The following is a 23,930-nucleotide window of genomic DNA, read 5'->3' as shown; positions in this document are numbered from 1 at the left end:
CTTGACTATGGCCTATAGCCTACTTATTTTGGAGCGCCTGGTCCTCTGCCAATGCTACCGCGACAACAGCTTTCCGGGTGGCGTCCATGTTTTCCTCCAACGACCGAGCGAAATAATAAAACGCTTGAAGTGTGGGCGTGGCGTCAGATCCGAGATCCGAGTGGGTTTGCAGAGAATACTCGAACGCAGCATAAGCATTCCACTGTGCGATCATCCCTGCTGCATATGCCATGCAATGCTCACACATTGTTGAAATGATATGCTGGATGCTTTATTCTTTCTATGTGGCTTTTAGTTAATGATCGGGCTATAATAAGACCATGTTGGCTATGTTCGCTGACAACAGGGGACATTTCATAGTGGTTGGACATTTTAGCGAGCCAACAGGCTTTTTGTCGGGACGCGGAACACGCAACTCAAAATCGGGATGACATTGCAGCTCATCCGCGGATCTCTACTAACTAGACTTCACTGCACTACACAGAGGACCGCCATCATAATGCCTAGTATAGGAACTCGGGATCCATTGTTATAAACACTTTGTTGCTGCGTTCACGCTGCCTGAAGCACTGCATTAAACACGACCAAAGTTTCTACAGTCAAATAAGATAAGATAAGATAGACTTTATTGTCATTGTACAGTCACCTAATAGGCCTACAACGAAATTGGGAAATCCAAAAGCCATCTATAATAATGATTGCGATGATGATGAGGATTATGATGACGATGATGACAATGAAGAAAGTTATTATGATGATTCAGTGTTTACTATGCGGCGACGACCCATTATTTGGATCACAACGGTGCTGCAGCGCGCCGCTTCCTATTGGTGATAGGGGCGGCAATTGACGCGAGTGAAATTCGCACCGCGACGCTTCGGCGCGGCTTTAGGATGATGAGGTGTCACGCGTTGTTCGACACATGCACGCGCATTTGGCGCCACCACAACTACTACAACTGCACTGCTAGTTGTTGGATTTAATGTTGGGCCACTGTTTTTCAGTTTTGTGCCATCATTGAATGAGGATGTATTATGAGTCTATATGAGTCCTTTAAACCAAAAAAATACTAATCACTCATGTGGCTCTTTTAAAACAAACTTGTTGTTTTAAAAACTATGTAGGCCTATCGACTGACACATTTTAGATAATTTTTTAAACTAGTTTATTTATACAATGGACCTCATGTTTGAAATGTATGTGATAGAAAACGATACAAGCGGCGTATTGATCTACTGTGCTCAGTCAGCAGCAAGTAGAACCGACAAGTCAGCGGGCAATATGCCTGATTATTACACGGGTCTTTTCAACGTTCCGTTCACTTGCATGGGCACTTCACAACTTCCGGCGGTCAATTATTTTTGGATAATTCATTGGCAACGGATGAATAATGACTGCTGTCAAGGTAAACAAAATGACTTTTTGCCTTTGGTATCACTCCGCACGTTGTCCGGTAACTAGTCAATGTAATAAGCAGGATATGTATCAACCCAAGCGCTGTCGGTTGCTAAGCGACGACGTCAACGTCTTGGGCGGACTATTTCTCTGCTGATCAACACTATGAATGCTGGTAACAAATACATTGTAAATAAATTGTTTCGTTTTGGGAAGTAGCCGTGTAATAAGCGGGACAATGTATAGAACTTCGCCGGTCATTATCGAAAAATAAGCCCCTTCATGGCGAAGCAAGACACCTCCGCTGCGCGTCGGTGTCCTGTTCGCCCTGTCGGGGCTTATTTTCTCGATAATGACCGGCGTTCTATACATTATCCCTTGCTTATTACACGGGTCTTTTCAACGTTCCGTTCACTTGCATGGGCACTTCACAACTTCCGGTGGTCAATTCTTTTTGGATAATTAATTAGCAACGGATGAATAATGACCGCTGTCAAGGTAAACAAAAGGACTTTTTGCCTTTGGTATCACTCCGCACGTAGTCCGGTAACTTGTCACTAGGTGCGTTTCCATCCCCCTAATTTTATGTGAACTTTGAAGTAGCCTATCCAATCAGTAAACGGTGATGGAAACACCAAAATTTGCATCAAAATCCTCTAATTCGCAAAAAAGTTTATCCGCTCTCTTGAGGTGGTTTATAAGAAATGCAAAACAGAGTAAATTCGCAAAATGGGAGATGTAAACACATTTTGCGAATCAGCTGTGACGTAGCGAACTTTGAACACACAGGACTGACCGTCTTTCCGATTTCCACATAACGACCGGCCATAGCAACCCTGCCGACATCAACGTGTAACGTCATCACCCTATTCCGCTCCAACCACTTGATGGAAACGCACCTAATTCAAATTACTTTTTTGCAAACTTTCTAAAGATTCGCATCACCTTTCCTTTTAGATGGAAACGCAGCTAATGTAATAAGCGGGATATGTATCAACCCAAGCGCTGTCGGTTGCTAAGCGACGATGTCAACGTCTTGGGCGGACTATTAATCTGCTGATCAACACTATGAATGCTGGTAACAAATACATTGTAAATAAATTGTTTCGTTTTGGGAAGTAGCCGTGTAATAAGCGGGATAATGTATTGAACTTTGCCGGTCATTATCGTAAAATAAGCCCCTTCATGGCGAAGCAAGACACCTCCGCTGCGCGTCGGTGTCCTGTTATTTTCTCGATAATGACCGGCGTTCTATACATTATCCCTTACTTAATGCACCCCTCCCAGCCAATCAGAATCGAGCATTCTTAAATGAAGTAGAATAAGTAAGGAATTAATACATGTTGGTTCAATTAACATACATAGGTGATGAATCAAAATGATTTTTTAGGTATATAGAATGCATGAAATCCTATCTACCAAATTCAAAATGTTCTGGGGGAGGACACCCAGATCCCCCTTCCATTACTACGCCCCACACACAAAAATAATCACTAGTCGCCACTGATACAGACATATATATCCACATATTTTGTTCTTATTTGAATTATTTTGTAGCTTCTCTCATATCCGATTCGTTGAAGTGTGCGGTCAAGTGGCCCTCTGATGGTGATGATTAAAATGGTGGCCCTTTTAATCACTAGATTATGGAGTCCCCCCATTCATCGTATTAGAAGCTGGGCCTACAATCAGACGCTAAACCAAATACTGCTTTAATCTACGGTTTTGGTGACTGCCCTTTGGTCTCTGTAATGCCCAATGGCGCTCTTCCCTAGAGACAGCAGCTTGGTATATCTGGACGATAGGCCTATCGTGGCTGAGGACTGACTCAGGATCCATCCAGAGATGTACCTTCTGAACGGCGGAACTCCTTTCTGAGGTGAGGGAAGGAGCTGTGGCCACAGAGGATGTCAGGTGTCTGCGGGTGGAGGCTAGCCAGAGTCCTGCAGCCCCCCAGCAGCTTTTCGGTTGGCTACTATAGGAAGTGTGCATTGGGATTTGCTGTGGTATTGGCAATTATTGCCTTATAAGCATACACCTCATATTGATGGCCTTGATGCTTTTGAAAATCAACTGACACTTTGACATCCATTTTTTCAAAGTTTCAGTCTTAGGAAGAAGAGCGATTCAACGTGATTAATCACAGAAAATGTTGTAATTTATTTGTTTTTTTATCGAATGACAGCCCATTACCTGTATGCAAGTATATATACACATACATGTGCATACACATGTATATACACACATACCTATATACCTTAACATACATATAAACATATATATACACACATACACACATATACACATATACACACATATATACCAACACATACATAAATTCTGACCAAGGCTTTTGCCTCACATAGTAACATAGTGAGGTAGAATACTCTTACTTGGTGTTCATTTTTATTGATATAATAATACTAAATGTAAAGCTTTATAATCAGGAGACGGTACCCCGTCCTGGCCCTCCCACGTTGTGTACCCGGTAAAGGACCATATATATCATCATGTGTATATATAGCATTCTGCTGCAGAGCAGGTGCCCGCCGCCCACACACACACATCTCCTCATCCTAACCAGCCCTTCACAGCGCACATCGCTTCGCTTCCAGACATGATCTTAGATGTACAGTTCGCGACAGGAATTACAGTCAGCTCTCTAAAATGATTTAGCGAGTTTGTTGAGGTAAGCTCTTTTCATTAATCGGCGCTCTGGGTTTATACATATTTATATATATATATATTTGGGCTGTTGATCGGAGGGTTAAACTGTGTCTCCGTCAGAGACCCACTGGTGGTTGAACACCCACTCTCTGTCAGGAAACGACTCACTGAAACGACTCGTTTCTTCACAGCATTATGTGGTTCTTTGTCGCAACAAAAATGATCTTAGACATCGAGATAGATCGAGGGAGAAAAGGAAAATCGTGATTGATACTGAAATGTTCATATCGTATCCATTGATCAGCAGCCGAGGTTTACTTTCTAGTCGATGTATCGGACGTGGGCTGATCGATCTCTTTCTGAGGCAGCGATGTCATTCGCTTATAGCCTAAAGTCATTTATTCTGTGAGTGAGAGCATTATAGCAATATAATCAGTTGTCCGCGGAGGTTCGGGGAGTGATTAGTGCGAACTGCCATGCCAGGGAACTGTGTCCACTGTAGGCGTCATGAACATCTCGGTCCTCCTCGCCGAGGCGCAACATCACACATGAGGCTCAGAGGCGCAACATCACACATGATGAGGCTCAGTCTCAACATCATACAGGATGAGGCTCAGAGGCTGAACATCACACAGGATGAGGCTGAACATCACTTATGATGATGAGGCTCAACATCACACGTGATGAGGCTCAGAGGCTCAACATCACAAATGAGGAGGCTCAGAGGCTCATCATCACACATGATGAGGCTGAACATCACACATGATGAGGCTCAGAGGCTCAACAACACACATGATGAGGCTGAACATCACACATGATGATGAGGCTCAACGTCATGAAGAGGCTCATAGGCTCAACTACACACATTATGATGAGGCTCAGTTCTACCAGCAGATTGACCCAGCAATTGTTAGAGCTTTTCTCTTGGTTCTATGAACATCCTTACTGTACCGAAAGCGATATATTGTTGTTTCTTTTTCTTCTGACAAATTAACTTATTGTAAGTCGCTTTGGATAAAAGCGTTTGCTAAATGCCCTAAATGTAAATGTAATATTAACAGTGGTTGTTATGCATGTTCGGTGCCAACAGTTAAGATTGTTCAATCTCTGGTCTCATCTTTCTTGCTATTGTCTTGTTTCTCTCTCCCCCTGAATGTTCATTTCAGTTATCTTTGTTATCCTGAAATGACGTAAACGCAATCCAAAACAAATCTTATGGACACATGAATATTATAAATATGCTACTTTTTTGCTTCTGTTCTTAGTTGGTCGAAGATGTTGTTGCATGATAAGTATAAATGCATTGGTGACAAAAGCGCAGCGGCCTAGAAATAAGTTCATAACAAAGGGAAACTTTCATGCCAATATTTGTTTGAGATTTGGCATTAAGCGATCAATCTTAACGCCCCGTGAAAGAAAATCGGACTACATTTGCTGGACTGCTGTAGTTAAGAATCTTAAAACCACAATTTCTTACATCATGGTTCATTCATTTCAAGTGTCCCCCCCCTTTCAAAAATGACCTTTAATGAAGGGTAAAGGGTATTGGTTAGGGGTGTGCATCTCTCCTTTATAGGACGATCCGATCTGTACCTAAATACAAGCGCTACGATACGATTCAGGGACGATACATTTGAATATAGAACGATTCGATTCAATGTTCTAACGATCTTGTGCGATTTGATCAGATATGATTCAATCTGATAGATACAGTTAATATTTGTTTAATGTTAACGCATACATTTTCTATTAATTAAAATAAGCCTTCTTCATTGCCTACTTTCAAATAGATAGCCTATGCTATAGGGACGATGTAAACTTAGGTTTTCATATTTGGTCTTTATGGCATGGGAAAAAATGGAAGACAAATGTATCAATTTAGAACTATATTTATTCTATTTAGTCTACGTATTTGTTTATTTATAGACTTTATCGCTGCCCTACTCAATTTACAAATAGCGAGGCTTTCTTTCTTCTTATAAAACCCACATCACTCCCACACGTTTGATTTCAGATTAGCTGGTTCACTGAGAATCGTTTCACCGTTTTCGGACATGTTGTAATGTTCTATTTTTAATAGAACAACTCCGGAATGTTGTTCCCTGCTCACGAGACATAAAGAGAAGCTCGCAAACATACACAAACACACACACTGAACCTCCAGCGTCCTAAAATTCCATTTTTCAGATCCATATGGAAACGGAATGAAAAGAGTTGACAATGCTGTCTTGATATCAGGCTAAAGCTTCACTCAACCAAATCGCAACGTTTAAATCGGTGCATTGACAGATTTTTGGTCATTTAAAATCGATTCAGGGGCCCAGGTATCGATGTAGTCGCATCTGTGTTAATCCAACCGGTAACTGATTCGTATCGGTGAATCGTTACATCCCGTTATTGGGTAATTGTGAGAATAGAACAGATACAATTAACACAGTATCATTCTGGAGGAATCAATTTGCCTCCTTGCATGCCCTCCAGTAAAATTACATATTTGGTTTGATGGGTTGCGTGTGCCGGCATTCACAAATGCAGCCATAGATCATCGGCATATATATATATATATATATATATATATATATATATCTTAAACGCTCCATGTAGAATTAAAGTATCGCACATTTCATTGAGGCCCTTTAAGGGGAATTGATTTTCTGTCACTCTATGGTGGGTTGTTTACCTTGGCGCTGAGGCACTTTCTGCCATTACAGCAAGTTGCGTGTAATGCGTGTAATGACAGATGTTAGTCAAGTATTTATGTAGGTTTGTGCTTGTTCGCTACGGCAATGTACCCTGGTGACCCTTGTAAATTTGGCCTGGTCATTGTTTCTCTGCAAGTGAGATTTGTTAGATATGATGCTAATTAGCTTTGCTACTAGCTATGCTGGCTATGAGCCCATTGATCTGTGTACCATTAGAGTAGTGAACTAAACTCTCTTATACAGTCACACTGTCCATAACTTTTGAGATTGTATTCTAAGCCCCTCTCATAGTCAGGCTACCTAGATAGCTAGGTTAATAATGTATTCAGCTCCTAATACAGGAACATTCATATACAAGTGATATGGCGTATGTGTGTGCATGTTGAAAAGTAAATTGCTTGCATGTTATTACTGTTCATCAATATATACATTCAGGTATCATTTTCCCCCTTAGAACCACATCCTTCCTCCAAGAAATGTTCCTAAACCGATGCTAGTCTCTGTGTTCTCAGAGTCACGCCCCAATAGCGTTTGCCAGCTCCATTCCGCACATCTGCAGATGTTATCCATTTAAATTCTCTTTTCTACAAATGTGTCTTGGATATTAGTTAGCTTATATACCAACAGAACAGGCAGACACTCTAAACTAACTAAACTAACTACGTAGCCTACACAATACGCCACCCGTTCCACACTCATTGGCAAAACGGTGCTGTTTGTTTGTGTTACATGCATACAGGTGCATCTCAATGAATTTGAATATTGTGGAAAGATTAATGAATTTCAATAATTCAATTTAAAAAGTCAAACTCATATTATATACATATATATATATATTCCACCAGCAGTGAAATATGCCAAGCCTGTATTTGTATTTGTCTTAATGATTATGGCTTACAGGTCACGAAACCCAAAATTCTGTTGCTCAGAAAATTACATAGGACCTATAAGAAAGATTTTCAATCAGTGGTACAAACGTGATGGCCCAAAAAGGTGACATTCTTCTGCCGGAAAAGGAAAAAAATTAGCCCTGCACGGCGCCCACGCCCCCTTCCTATGATTCATGCTACATTTCTCTAAACAAACTCTGTTTAAGTGACTCATAAAATCCTGTCTGTGTTGCTCAGACCTACTATATGAAGCAGTGCTAAAAATAAGAAAAACTCAGTCGTGTCTATTAGAATTCTTTATGTGAAATGACTAATCAAAAATAAGTGAAGTACAATGGTCACCCCCTAATCACCCCAAACTCCAGTCCACCTCACCAGAGCACATTACTGGGTATTATTTGCCTTTGCCTGGACCTGTGCTTTTTTTCCTCTTTTGAGCAGCTATGTACCTCACTTATGCTTTCCTGTTCTCCTACACAGCCGTTCCCTGCTTTATTATATAACAAATATGTATCTATTAGTATATATTAATATATGCTATATAAAAAATAATATATATTTTTTCAAGTTTAGAAAGAAGAACACAGACTTGTTCAACCTTGTTCATAACAATGAGCGGTTACACTGACCAGCCCTATAGCATATATAGTATATGCTATGTTTATCACTAGGTTGTGTGGCGAATTTCACGAACAACTTTGCTCATTATAACACGAACAGTAACACAACGATTGTACTAAAAAGTATCAATGTTTTCGTGGGCCGTAACCATGGAGATTACAAGCCCGACCCTTTCCTAAAACTCTCAATCCAAACCCCTTTTTGTTAATCTCAGTGTTCGAATTAAACCTAAAACCGTTGATCCACTGGCTCTTTAACATGACAAGCTAACCTTATCAACCGCATAATTACTTCTATAAAACAGTGATTGTGTTCTCCACGCTGCCTGGAAGTGGAGTTAGGAGGTTGCGCGCGCCATCGAGCGGCAGCATTCTATCAGCAGCAACAGTTCAGCAGCCAGAGGGCGAAGTCATCACCCGCCCTACTCTGCCTCTCCTTGGCAATGGCTAGTACTCGTCATTGATAACTTGGATGAGGCGCAGACCCCCTCTCAACAAATTTTTTTTTAGCACTTTAGCACTTTTTAAGTAAGTTAAACTTTAGTCCTGCTGAGGTGTTATAGAAGCCCATCTACACTACCTCCATACATTTTCCATGGCGTTCAGATCAGGAGAGTTTTCTGGCCAATCAGCACACAGATAAAAGCACCTATAGTCATTAAACCAGGTATTGGTACTTTTGGCAGTGTGGGAAGGTGCCATGCCCGGCAGGAAACATGAAATGCTCTAAAAGGTCCTGGTAGATGAGTGCGTTGGCTATTGACTTGATAAATTGGAACTCCCCACAGGACCAGGAAGCTACGGGGTCAATGCGTGCTGACCTCTACCTGGTGTTCTAGATTATCTTGTTGACCATTCGGTTAGAGGAATTTATGACTGATTGTGGGCGGACACCCCAAAATAGAAACTGTTTTGGATGTGTGGATAAAGAGGACGCCGGGATCTGTGGACCGACAGTGCTTTGCAAACTACTCGGCTTTGATTGTTGCATTTTTTAACGATAAAGTATTTTTGTCATACTTGCTCCGGACCCCTCGATTTCTTTTCCTCTCTCTTAAGTCAGTCGAAGTGATTAGATCTCGGTTAATTCCACGACAGCAGCAACCATTTTGATGCGTCTAAACGTCAATGATTTGGGCTAGACTAGTTATTGATCTTTCAAAATAAAGCCCTTCAAGTCAGGGGCGCCGGCCACGTTGAAGTCAACGTAAGCTCGCAAACTTTTTGCTGTCTATCAAGCAGAGACAGCTTTTCATTGGCACAAGAAAATTCGCCCTCGGGTCGCACCAGTGTGCACCCCAGACCATCGCTTTTCTTTTCTTTTCTTCACCACATGAATGGACAATTCAGCAAATCAATCAAATAGGCTACCTCCCTCCAGCATTCGCGCAACAAAACTACATGTAGAGAAGAGATAGATCGCTAACTAGCAGTTGTAAGCACTTTCCACCCTTTTCAGTGGAGGAATTGGACTCCGCAAGCAATGTTATACTTTAAAGGAGCAAGTAAGTTACACATTAATAAGTATTTTGAATGAAGCAACTGTCCCATATTTCTAACTGCATTTGAAGTAGACATTAAGACTCACAAAAAATGGACGCTAAAGGACAATGATTTTTCTCAATTTCAGAATAACAACAATGGGTCAAATAGCAATCGCTGGTGGAATGGCCATAAAATAGTGCCGTGTTCCAATATCCATACTATCCGTACTTACTAGCCTAAGTTTAAGTACGTAGGGCAGGGATGGGCAACTTTCATGATAAAGAGGGCCACAATTCTCCATCATCACCATCAGAGGGCCATGTGACTGTGCACTTCAACTAGACGTAAACTGAGAGAAGTTACCCATTTTTGAATTTGTTGGATATGATTTCCTGTATTCTGGCGCATTTTGGGGATGGCCACTAACAACAAAATCTCCCATAACCTATGTATGGTATGTTGATTGAACCAACATACATTCATTTCATGTTTTCCATGCTCAAATAGCCACATGATTGGTTAGTATTTTGATCATTGCAAAGGGCTCACATACATCATCATTCAATGATGTTACAAAACTGAAAAACAGTGGCCCAACATTAAGTGCAACAACTCAATGAACTCAAACACAACAAGCATGATATTCACTTCAAGGCTGTTGTAGTAGTTGTAGTGGCGACTTAAGTGGAAATCTTTCATGACTGATATCGTTTCTAAGCAAACTAGACACATGGGTTTGCCTTTGAATTCTATGAACTGATACTCTGCTTTTCTTCTCTCTTAACCAAGTTTTCTGTAACTCTATTCTTTCTTTTCTTCTTTTTTTTTTAAATAAAAATTATGTGCGGGCCCGCCAGTTGCCCATCCCTGTCGTAGGGCGTTCCGATTCAGATAGGGCGCAAATAAGTGTACTGAAAGGACCCGGACGGTGTACTCAAAACAGTCAAATCGCGCAGTGTGTGGCGATCATGGACATATTATAATGTACACTTGTGTGGCGATGTACACTTTTCGTACTCAACGGCAGCCATCTTAGCTACGTAGCGGAAGAGGGTGGAGCCAGGCTGAGCCAAAGTCGGCGCATTTTCCACATAGCCTGCATTAATAGAGTCATTTTGTAGTTTTTATAGTTTTTATAGCTGCTAGGCGTAAAGAGTTCACCGTTCAAAGCGGGATGTTTATTGCGGTGGAGGAGCCGCGGCGGCAGTCGTGATCATAATTTCCGGTTAGTGCACCACTGAGTATTCGATTTGGAACAACAATGACATCTGAAAATTAGCGCACCTAGTGAATGCGGATAGTGTGCTTCGTTTAAGTGTACTCATGGAAGTATGGATATCGGAACACGGCATAGGTCTGTATATGCAGTGTAAGGATGTCCAGGCCCTGCAAGTCAGGATGTAGGTTATGAATCTGAATGAATAGTAGGTAATAGGCAATAGGTAGTGGCCATCCCCAAAATGCACCAGAATAGATGATATCAAATCTACCAAATTCAATTCATAAATTTTTCTGAGGGGGGGGGGGGGGGGGGGAGACCCCCAAACCCCCAAATCCCTGAATAGAATAAATCTGGAGTTCACAAATCAGTATTAGGGATGCCACAAATATTGTGAGAAAAAAAAATAATGTGATATTTTTCACAGTATATGATGGTAACACCAGCCCTGGAGCTACACTGGCCACGCAGTTCTTTACTTGCTTGTTACTGTTATAGAGCTAGCAGGATAAACTTCTTAGCAGCGGTTTGAGTCCGTGAGACTCACATTTTTTTGAAACGTGAGACGTCCCTGGTTCCGTTAACATTAACCTAACTAAAATGTATTTAGCTGGTTATTGTTAAGGGAGGTGTAATGCTGCCCGGCCGTCTCCTGGTCAGGTATACACCACTAGACACAGAGGACTGATACGGCAGTTATTCATAGAGGAGGATCTTAGGCCCAATCCCATTTCTAGCCCTTACCCCTTCCCCTTACCCCTCCCCCTTACCCCTTCCCCTTGCCCCTCAATACAGAGGGGTAAAACGTTCCCCTAAGAAATGGGACGCCCCTCCATTACGTGGCTTCATCGTCGCTGACTGCTATGTCAACAGAAGCCACGAGTAGGCATGTTTCAGATCAAGCATACGTTGCGTTGCGTTGCCTCACATAACATAATGAATTAGTGGATAAAAACGTCAGAAATGCTGGCGTTAACTTCCCTATGTGATGCGACGCGTCACATGGCTTTAAAAACTCGCTGGATCTCCATTGTAACTCTGTCCGTCTGCTTTTCTGTGCATATGCTCTTTCAAATAAATGCAGACATAAGACACTCCCCTCAACATATCAAAACATTGCCATAGGATAGGATAGGATTTTATTTGTTGTCATTGCACATACACACAGGTACACACAGGTGCACACAGGTGCAACGCCAAACCACTCCCCAGGGAAACAAAAGGCAGAGAGACGCCGAGATCGTTTAATGGCCTGTGGCATGTGCCACCGCGACCACTGACATACCATGGCATATGCCGTTCTGGAACGGTAACTGCCGTTCTGAAACGGTAACTGCCGTTCTGAAACGGTAACTGCCGTCGCGACCACTGACATACCATGGCATATGCCGTTCTGGAACGGTAACTGCCGTTCTGAAACGGTAACTACCGTTCTGAAACGGTAATGCCATGGCATATGCCTTTCTGGAACGGTAACTACCGTTCTGAAACGGTAACTGCCGTTCAGGTGGAACGGTAACTGCAGTTCCCAACAATGGTATGTGACACCAGCATAACTCCTCCGTATAATTTCAAGACAGGTATTGCCATAAATGTAAAGGTATATATATTTGGTATTTATTGACACAATATCACAACATAACGCCGTAAATAAAGGGATTTACACGTTTCTCTCGTCCGTGCTGTTGTTATGATATTTCCGATCTGTTTGTTGTTGCTTTTGTAATGACAGATGCTTTTGAAAACAGCCGGACTTGCTCCGGTGACGGTAGTTATAGCCTAGCCTTCTAGGTGGCCATAGAGCTATAGTCTATTGCTTTGTTCCAATATCCATACTATCCGCAGTCATTATACTTTATTTTAGTATGACTTCTTTTAGTAGGCCTACGTAGTGCGTTGCAATTAAGATCAGGGCGAAAGGAAGTGTAGTGAAAGGACCCGGATGGTATACTCAAACGGTCAAACCGATGAGTGTGGATTGATGTACACCTTTCGTGCTCCACGGCAGCGATCTAATAGCTACGTAGCTGAAGAGGCGGAGCCAGGCTGAGCCAACGTCGGCGCATTTTCTTTAATAGGTCCATGCATTTTCCACGTATCCTGCATTAATGGAGTCATTTTGTTGTTTTAATAGCTTTATAACTACTATGTGTAAAGAGTTCACCGTTCAAAGCGAGATGTTTATTGCGGTTGCGATCGTAGTTTCCGGTTAGTGCACCAGAGCCAGGTCCCTATAGGGGTGGCACTGTAGGCTATGGCTAGACAGTCATCCATTTTTCCACTCGTGTTTTATCAAGATGTTCTAGTAGCGTAGCCTATAATAAAGCCTATACTGTATGACTGCTTCAGCTCATAACTATTCAATAGGCCAAATATTAAGTTTTGCATTTGTTGTTATTGGTGTTTAACCAAATAATTTAAGCAGGCCTATAGGTTCCTATCATTTAACCCTGATCCAGTGTCATAAACCTTTCTATATCGACATGATCCAGTGGTATCATGGCATACAGGCCAAAAGTTTTTCCGCTGGCAAGCCAATTATGTTAATCGGAAGTTCCATTTCCTACTGGAACCACTGTTTTTCCGCTGGCATGCCACTCATGTAAAATGGTATTACCAGTTTCTACTGGCACCTACCGTTTTTCCGCTGGCATGCCACTCATGGAAAATGGTAATTACCAGTTTCTACTGGCACCTACCGTTTTTCCGCTGGCATGCCACTCATGGAAAATGGTAATTACCAGTTTCTACTGGCACCTACCGTTTTTCCGCTGGCATGCCACTCATGGAAAATGGTAATTACCAGTTTCTACTGGCACCTACCGTTTTTACAAGAATGATTGAGTAGCTGTGAATCATGAGTGGTATGTGTGTATGAACGGGCAAATAACACAGGAAAGGAATATCTACTGGCAAACGGTAGGTGCCAGTAGAAACTGGTAATTACCATTTTCCATGAGTGGCATGCCATCGGAAAAACGGTAGGTGCCAGTAGAAACTGGTAATTACCATTTTCCATGAGTGGCATGCCATCGGAAAAACGGTAGGTGCCAGTAGAAACTGGTAATTACCATTTTCCATGAGTGGCATGCCAGCGGAAAAACGGTAGGTGCCAGTAGAAACTGGTAATTACCATTTTCCATGAGTGGCATGCCAGCGGAAAAACGGTAGGTGCCAGTAGAAACTGGTAATACCATTTTACATGAGTGGCATGCCAGCGGAAAAACGGTGGTTCCAGTAGGAAATGGAACTTCCGATTAACATAATTGGCTTGCCAGCGGAAAAACTTTTGGCCTGTATGCCATGATACCACTGGATCATGTCGATATAGAAAGGTTTATGACACTGGATCAGGGTTAAATGATAGGAACCTATAGGCCTGCTTAAATTATTTGGTTAAACACCAATAACAACAAATGCAAAACTTAATATTTGGCCTATTGAATAGTTATGAGCTGAAGCAGTCATACAGTATAGGCTTTATTATAGGCTACGCTACTAGAACATCTTGATAAAACACGAGTGGAAAAATGGATGACTGTCTAGCCATAGCCTACAGTGCCACCCCTATAGGGACCTGGCTCTGGTGCACTAACCGGAAACTACGATCGCAACCGCAATAAACATCTCGCTTTGAACGGTGAACTCTTTACACATAGTAGTTATAAAGCTATTAAAACAACAAAATGACTCCATTAATGCAGGATACGTGGAAAATGCATGGACCTATTAAAGAAAATGCGCCGACGTTGGCTCAGCCTGGCTCCGCCTCTTCAGCTACGTAGCTATTAGATCGCTGCCGTGGAGCACGAAAGGTGTACATCAATCCACACTCATCGGTTTGACCGTTTGAGTATACCATCCGGGTCCTTTCACTACACTTCCTTTCGCCCTGATCTTAATTGCAACGCACTACGTAGGCCTACTAAAAGAAGTCATACTAAAATAAAGTATAATGACTGCGGATAGTATGGATATTGGAACAAAGCAATAGACTATAGCTCTATGGCCACCTAGAAGGCTAGGCTATAACTACCGTCACCGGAGCAAGTCCGGCTGTTTTCAAAAGCATCTGTCATTACAAAAGCAACAACAAACAGATCGGAAATATCATAACAACAGCACGGACGAGAGAAACGTGTAAATCCCTTTATTTACGGCGTTATGTTGTGATATTGTGTCAATAAATACCAAATATATATACCTTTACATTTATGGCAATACCTGTCTTGAAATTATACAGAGGAGTTATGCTGGTGTCACATACCATTGTTGGGAACTGCAGTTACCGTTCCACCTGAACGGCAGTTACCGTTTCAGAACGGTAGTTACCGTTCCAGAAAGGCATATGCCATGGCATTACCGTTTCAGAACGGTAGTTACCGTTTCAGAACGGCAGTTACCGTTCCAGAACGGCATATGCCATGGTATGTCAGTGGTCGCGGTGGCACATGCCACAGGCCAATAAACGATCTCGGCCCTACTGAAAAGGCATGCCATAGGGAACAACGAAACCAACTTACTTAGGAACCAATATTTGGTGGAGTTCACATAAAAAAAAGGTATGAACAATGATAAAAAATAAAACAAAATCAAATTAAATTTAGCTCGGCTACACACACACACTTACAACAAAAACAATGGTCTCGTTTGGTTGATACATTCATTAGGCAATTGGTATAATGACACAGACATTCAGTGGGCTATTGAGCTCAACACAGAAATACCAAAGTAGAAAACAGACGCAAGAATGAAAAGATTGAACAACGTAAGACTCACTCCCACTGTTTTCTGGCGATCATTTTCGATTTTAGGAACTCATTGTCCCTGGTCCCCCTGAAATTAATGAGCCGTCTGGTCTCCTGTGGTGTCCCTGAGGTAAAGGTGGAAAGGAAATCTTCAGTTTGACAGGCGAGCGACGTAGCCTAGGTGGCAGCTTTACAGATATCAAAGCAGTGCGCCGCTATAATCAACCAAGGAATAGTAGTAGTAAGCATATCCACTGCACACAAATGTTACTTGAAACCTTAACATGTCATGTCAAGGGATATCGGATATCTATCTCAACAAATAGCGATAGCGGAACACATTAGCATCGGCTTCTAGTGATTCAAAACAAACTTGACTAGTGAATCAAAACAAACTTGACTAGTGATTCAAAACTAACTTCACAATTAAAAACCGCTCGAAAATAGTATTATTACACCAGTCTGCCGTAATTAAAGTGCTGAAAATACTTACATTTGTGCGTGTCCTTCGCTTGAACCATCGCTGCTGTTTGTTTATTTGGCGATTTCGGTTGGCCACTAGAGAGCGCTAAAATCTTGTATAGTTCAACGGTTATTTACCGTTATGTCATGTTTTATATCGAGCTCAGAGATCGCATTGTCCGTGTATGACTTCGAGCTGAATATACAGTCAACTTTACATCATGAGTCCGAATGATAACAACTAGTAAAAATGCATTTTCGGCCGGATTTTCCTCGAAGCCCTCCCTTTGAAGTGTGGTCCTTGGATAGCTTCGTTTCAAGCTACGTTTTCGCTTCGTTTCAAGGGCTACGTAGCCTTTTGTCTTCGCCCTACCCCTTAACCAAAATGAGAATTGGGACACCCTTACCCCTTCAAACCAAGGGGGAGGGGTAAGGGGGAGGGGTAAGGGGTAGAAATGGGACGCACCCTTAGTATGCAGCTCCCTCGGCTGCTTTTCCGAAACCTGGTACATTGAAAGCTGCTTGGGGACAATCAATAACACTACGTAAGCCTTTGTTAAAACTACTCAGCTTCCCGGGTTGGCGACCCTAACTCAGGGTCTCTGCGTTAGCGCTGATCCGGCTTCAGTCAGTCTCTGGCGCGGGCCTGTCCAGTGCAGGGAGGCAGAGCAGACGGAAACTTTTTATAGACAGGCTTGTTGAGGGTTTGGTGATAAAACAAAAACTGAAGTAGGTGCAAAATTTATGAAAACCGAGCTACGATGTTATCATTGGAACAGATACAAAAGATAACATTGTGATGCAACAGTGTATCGCCAGTGTTGAATATACCCTCAGGCCTGGCTGGTAACCTGGTAAGTCCTGGTAACCTCTGTCTGGGCAGAATGATATCCAATCATGATCACCCATATGTCTGTCAAAATTGTAACACCCATCCATAATATTTTAGCTATATCATATATTTGAGGCTTATGTATTAAATATATAAGCTCATTATCAGCTATTTTAGCTAAAGTAGCTATAGCCAGCTAACCAATTTTATGTAGTAGCCTGTTCTAATTCAGTCGTTCTTATATTTGAAATTACAAGCTAGTCTATTATTTGGCTACAGTAGGCAAATGGTTGTGGTTAGTGAGGTTCCCTCTTCCCTGTAAAAGCGTCTAGAAAAGCGCTATATAAATTCAATCCATTATTATTATTATTATTACAGTAGGCAAATAAACAGCAGTTTACTGTGTCCATGGTAAGCTTTATACCATGAATGCATTATAAGAATGTACATACCACGGTTATAGAAAATATAGGCATTTTTTTGTTTGCTAATGTAGCCTGTGGCCAGGTATTTCTATCACACTAATAAATCAGTTAAAAGGTGTAATCATTTAATACAACACAGGCTAGATTTGTTGTTTATGATCATGGTAATGATTGCACTAAAATTAGGGAGTTCGGTTTAATACTCTAGTCTGAAAGGATACAAATAAAGCCATTAAGTAGCTTAAAGGGAACCTATTATGCTTTTCGACTTTTATGACCTATAAACGTTGTTATAATGATTGATAGTCATGTTTACCATACACAAAAAACGATGTAGATTTTCGGGAAACTCTTCCTCTCATTTGGGCGCTTTCAGCCTTCTCTGTCAACGCTCTGTTTCGTCCTTCTCCGCCCCCTCGCCCCCCTCCTGCCAACCCAACTCCGTTGTGATGGTTACCTTCCTTGGAGCGCGCGCGCGGGCAGATTTGACCAGGCATATGGGGGCGTGGCAGGAGTACGTCTACGTAGATGTTTCCCGGAAATGTGAGCAAGTGAATCGCAATCGTTGTCCCGAGTGTTTAGCGCTCTGCACAGCCACCCCAGACTGTCAGCAGGGAATACGTCGAAATGCATGTACGTCATTATTTGACACTTTAGTATGGTTAAACATAAATATCAATCATTATAACAACGTTTATAGGTCATAAAAGTCGAAAAAGCATAATAGGTCCCCTTTAACTTCACTTAACTTAGATAGGTATGAGTAGAACAATCTAATTAGTTTCAGAGTACACATTTTTTAGGCTCTTGCAGAATAAAGTTTAATCAAATGAAATCACATTTGATTTCACTATAAACATGTATCCGCATAGGAATGCAGAATCTGTATGCAACGGGACAAGATCTTGGTATTGGAAGTATCTTCTGTTCGAATTGGATATAATATTGACCAATGCTGTTTGGGTTTCAGAATTCTGCAATGCTCAGTCATCTTTTGTAATTAACTGTTGTTAGGCTTGGAGTCTGAACATCTCAGAATTGGTACGCAATGAACAATCCGCTAGGAACCATTATAACCAACACAGAACAAAACCTAAATTCATAGCTTCCGACTTATGTTGTCTTTCTACTAGACAATGCTGTCCGACTTAGTGCTCCCTGGTTCAGCTGATTTGTTCGTTAGACCTCTTAAGGCAGACACTTCTTGCTCATGATCTTTTACAGTTCCATGGTGCCTCTGGAGTTTCTTCCTTCTTTCGTCTTTGGAACCACAGGAGGAATCTTGAGGGTCATTCCTCATCTTTCAGAATTTCTCCTTCAATTTTGGTCGGGTCCAAATTCTCTTGGAACTTCTCACGTACCGCTTTCCATAGTTTGCTGTCCTCTGAGGCCTTCTGAGTCCACTCTGTTGCGTCTTACCGATTGGCCCAGATTGGCGCTGGCACTTCCTTTGTATGCTTCTTTATCATGCGCATCAACAAGGCTTTAACATCTCTGAGCGGTAGGGGTACACCTGCGGTGTGTTCTTCCAGTCCTCTGATGTTCCATTTATCTGCGCCTTCTGTCTTTTAGCCAGCCCTCCCATGTCTATTATTGACCATGGAACACAGTGTTTTGCTTCTCTTGTACCTGTTCTGGTTACTAGCAGTGCATCAGTAACGTTTCATTCCATTCTTTTTTTTTTTGCCTCATTTCTTCGTACTTCTAACCGTCTGTACATTGCTGCTTCGAAGAGCTACTTTTCACAAAAACTATTTACCTTACTTACTCCTATTGGCGGTCCATATTTCCTGGTGTAGCTAGCCTCAAAACTAATGTAACTAGTTCTGAGCATTTGCAGAGGTTACCCCATACAGTGTTAAAATAGGGGTGTTTCCCACTTGAATTTCAAGTTGTTTGAATGTTTACCTTAAACACTTATGCTGCCTTTTTTGCGTTCCTCGGTCGAAGCAACTGGTAGCTCGACATGTACTACTACGACGTGTACTACTACGACGTGTACTACTACTAGTAATGTAACGGTGGGGTTAGGCAGAACCCAAGTGCACAGACAGACGACAGTTGAGGACAGTTTCAAGGATTTATTCCGGTACAGGATCGGGCAGGCAGAGAGCAGACAGTAAAGTCACCGACAGGTGGGCAGGGAATCATCGGTGGGTCAGCAGGCGAGGAGTCGGAAACGGGAGGGCAGAAGAGCAGATCGGGAGTCGGGGACTGGAGAGCAGACAGACCGACAGGGACTAGACGTCGGGCGGGAGGTCAGGCAGGCGAAGGGTCGATAACAGGAAGTCAGGCAGGTGGATCAGGAGACGGGGACCAAGGAGCAGACAGACCGACAGGGACCGGACGGCAGGCAGGAGGTCAGACAGGCGAGGGTTCGTTATCAGGCAGAGTGGAGTAGACAAAGTCAATCGGGAGTTGCAGGAAAGCTCTGAATGAAACAAGAGACAATCTGGCAAGGAATGAGTGAAAGGAGAGGACCTGTTATAGGGGGAGAATAGGTGAAGGTGGTTGGGTTAATTAGGGGAGATCAGGTTAGCAGGCAGGTGAATGGGAACACCAGGGGCGGACCATGACAAGTAAAGTATAAGACAATAATGGCCTGAATAGTTTTGTCCAGAAACCAAGTTTTCAAATATGGTTGCTCACAACTCAACCAGCACAGAACACAGAAGCGGACAGACGTGCCTAAAAAGCTGGCTGTAAAGAACATACTTCTAGACCTTTAATAAGAACCTGTTGGCTGTACTAGGGCTAGCTGAGGTTGCTAGGTTTGTTGGACAGTGCATCAACTAACGCACTACTGCAGTCCCATTAGGGCGGGTCCCAATTCTCTTTAAAATAATCACTAGCAATGGTGGACCCCTGGATTTCCATTGAGGAGCAGTAAGGGAGATATCATACCATGGCAGCATGTGCATCAAAGAAGCTCTGAAGGTATTAATCTGCTTGTTTGCCTCAAGTCTTTAAGAGTAAGTTCAGTTTTCCGTACATATCGTACAAATGGCAGTAACTTTAAACATCGTTTTTCTGCAATCTTGGCAAATCGATCAACAAACTTGTTCCAAAAACAGCGGAGACCACTAACTCTCCTCTATCTGTCGGAAGGACCAACAGACGGCGTCGTGGCCTTAACAAAGGCGGGGAAGCATGGAGGCCTATGGGCAACTCCTCACCCGCTATCTCTACCGCTGACTCTGTACTTCGGCAGCATTTTGAACACACTGACCCGAGTGTGTTTGCCACTCAGGCCAAACTCAACTCCCACAGACATTGGCTAATACGCCTCCTCCGTTCTGAACTGTATCACTTCCAACATCAACAGGGTCTCCAAACTCAAACAAATTACTACATTCCCTAATCAGAAGCCATGGATGAACAGAGTGGTCAAAGTCCCACTGAAGACACAACATCGCCTTCAGATCGATGCTCAGGCCTATGGTTCATCCAGTGCTAACCTAAAAAGTGGCATCCAAAAAGGTATAGGATAGCTACAAGCTAAGGATTGAGGAGCACTTAAAGAAGAACTCTGACCCAAGGCGCATGTGGCAAGGCATCCAGACCACAAACCCATGTACAGTTGACTGAGGCCAGGACTGACATATCAACCCATCACTAGCCCACCAGCTGCATGCTTTAAAACTGCCAAAACACTCCCCAGCAGTAAGCCTTATTGACTTTGCCCAGTTACACTCGCCCCCATCATCATGAAGTGCGTCGGTTGGCTTGGCCTAGCTCACTTCAAAAAACCTGTTTACAACCCACACTAGATCCCCTCCAATTTGCATACCACCAGGACAGGAGTATGGGAGATGCCATCTCCATGATACTGCACTCTGCCCACTTTAATTTTTATATCATTACCAAAAAGGTTGATTCCCCACCAGCATCTCCTGACTTCCTTTTTCACTATTCCTTTGAAATGTACACAACTCTTCTCAGCGAGAGAGCAAGAGACTGCAAGGTGGATTTTGTCACTGATGGTCAAAACACAAACCGATCCCAACAAATTAAATAAAATGCATACTGCACTTATAGCAACATTATAATCTAATTCAAAGTTGTTACAGAGAGTACCGAATCACGTTGTACTCTCTGAGTACATTGTTACAGAGAGTACAGACTCACGACTCACATTGTATTCTCTGATTACGTTGTTATAAAGTACCGACTCACGTTGTAGTCTCTGAGTACGTTGTCATAGAGAGTACCGACAGACGTTGTACTCTCTTCTTACATTGTTAAAGAGCGTACAGACTCACGTTGTACTCTGAGTATGTTGTAGGAGAGAGTACAGACTCACGACTCACGTTGCACTCTATGAGTATGTTGTTATAGAGTACCGACTCACGTTGTACTGTGCAACATTCTCGGCAGTTAGACTTTTCTGAGCTTCGGTCGTTTGAGAATAATGTCTTTCAGTTCATATTCCTCGTCTATTAAATGTGCAGTGACTTTTCTCCACTATTTATTTTTCTTATGTTCTCTACAGTGGTATCGTATAGTTTCACAACTCTGTGGGGGATGGTGGCGCAGCTAGGAACTGTGTGCCTTGGCTCAAGCTCGTGGACAAAATCTTTGAATCCAGACCCTTGCGAGACGTTAATAGGAAACATTTCTTTGCAGATAAACTGTAATCGCATTATGGTGGGCGGCTGGTAAGTCCTTTGATTAGGAACTTTCCAAACAATTTCTCTGCCGGTTTTTACTGCTGTCGCATTTGTTTCACATCATACTGCTTGGATGTATCACAATAATACACTCTGGGCCTAGCTTTACCAAGTGCTTCCTCCACTCACTTGTTTGCAATATTGAGACAAACAACAATGAGCTCAGTGGACACCCGCTGCTTCAGTTCTCTATGTAACATATTATCTAGGACAACATCTTTGAACTAGTTAAAAAGAACCCTTCCGAGTTTGGAACATCCCCACCAAGTGTTTTACATATGAATACATCCATTTAGGACTTTAATGCAGAAGAATTGTCTCGTGATGGTTCTCTTGCGCTCTGGTCCCACTGAAGAACTAACTAACTGGGAGGACTGGTGCAAACACTTTCTCTGGTGTATTTCCTGTTTCAAGGGTCAATTTCAGATTCACACCCCCCTCTATGTAGTCAAACAAAAACAATTATTGTTCAGCCAGCGGCCTATGTCAGACCTGCAAACACCTGTGAGGCGCTTCTAACTATTCTATGTATTTCCAGTCAGAAAATCAGCAGAGATTTCCATTGAATCTCTGGTATTTCCGCTCCAGAGGAACATGAACGAGTGGTCCTCTTTGTTGAGGATGGTAATACTGAAGTGATGGGCGGCATGGGCTCTGCAGAAGAGCCCGCTGTTGGTGAGGTCCAAACTTGTCCATGTGACTGTTAGTTGTCAGCCTTAAGCTGACGTAGCTGCCACATCAGAGCCTTCAGTTCCTCCATGCCTTCAGACATGTTTCCTACATTTGGTGCTGGTTTCAAGTGTCACAGAAATACTCCCAAAACAAAAACAATACGCACATGGTGTAATAACTATGTTATAGCTGTTTCATAACCATTTTGTGCTAACTATATAATGACACTCCACAACTAGTTATAACAAGTGGTGAAATGTTTCACTGGGGGAACCATTTGGGTGGGGAGGGTGGGGTCCGGGAGGTACAACAATAAGATAATCACCAAAGATGTTCTTAAACTCACATATTTTTCATTAATAAATAAATGCTAGGCAAGTACATTTCATGCATTGCACAATATTGTAGGATATTCTCATCTGTTAAAATCAAAAGCAGAGAGCTTTACTTTTTTTCTTTCTTCTCATTACCATGAGAGCTGCAACCAAAGTTTCTTTAAATTTAAATAAGATTGCAGAGATCTACCTATTATTTCCTCTTGATTTTCTTGATGACCCAGCCTATTCAGATTCCAAAAACATGTTCTACTACTCTTTGCTCTGCCTCTCTCATGCCGCCCTCAGTTGTCCTCTCCACTGCATTGTTTCAACACCTCTCTTCTCGGCTGCATTCTGTCTCCTCAGTACTCCTTCCCACTCTGTGGCAGACAAGGGAATAATAGTGAGTAAATAATCATGTAGGCTATTTATCGATTAAACCATTTGCCTGTATTGGAATTCTGATATTAACAGAAAATGAATTCATATTTACATGGAGTTGTTGAAACGGCATCCTGTCGCCTGTCCTCAGAATCGAAGAATGGGGATGAAAAGCACACTGCACTGAATTGTTTGGTGTTGAACTGACCTCAAACTGTAGAAGAGAACACAGATACAGAATATCTATAGTTTGGCTTGCTTTGCAATAATTATAACTAAATTAAATCACTTAAAGAGATACTTCACCGGTGGGAATATGAAGGTTTTATGAATTAAATAATTCAATGTATTATGAATGTGAAGAAAAAATTGAAATCGGTTCATCCTAGCCTGAAAAAAGGCAGAAAGAGTGTTTTCATGGTCTCTCTGGCTCAAAGTAAGAAAA

At 42.2% G+C, this 23,930-nt stretch overlaps 1 protein-coding gene across 9 annotated transcripts in view; it reads left to right on the top strand.

Moving 5' to 3' along the window:
* Positions 1-3,917: 3,917 nt before the first annotated feature.
* The window catches only part of dlgap1a (discs, large (Drosophila) homolog-associated protein 1a), a 108,816-nt gene continuing 88,803 nt past the window's right edge, over positions 3,918-23,930 (top strand). For 4 of the 9 annotated variants that reach the window (XM_060059836.1, XM_060059834.1, XM_060059833.1 and 1 more), the window contains exon 1: positions 3,921-4,084. The gene's annotated coding sequence lies outside the window, so the exon portion shown is untranslated. Of the gene's footprint in view, positions 4,085-23,930 lie in introns of all 9 variants that reach the window. The other 5 variants (XR_009527064.1, XR_009527063.1, XR_009527065.1 and 2 more) reach the window with 3 other exon arrangements.

The sequence above is a fragment of the Gadus macrocephalus genome, chromosome 8 (assembly GCF_031168955.1).
Source record: "Gadus macrocephalus chromosome 8, ASM3116895v1".
Lineage (NCBI taxonomy): Eukaryota > Metazoa > Chordata > Actinopteri > Gadiformes > Gadidae > Gadus > Gadus macrocephalus.
Note: the sequence above shows the minus strand (reverse complement) of the source record. Positions and strands in the feature narration are given on the sequence as shown.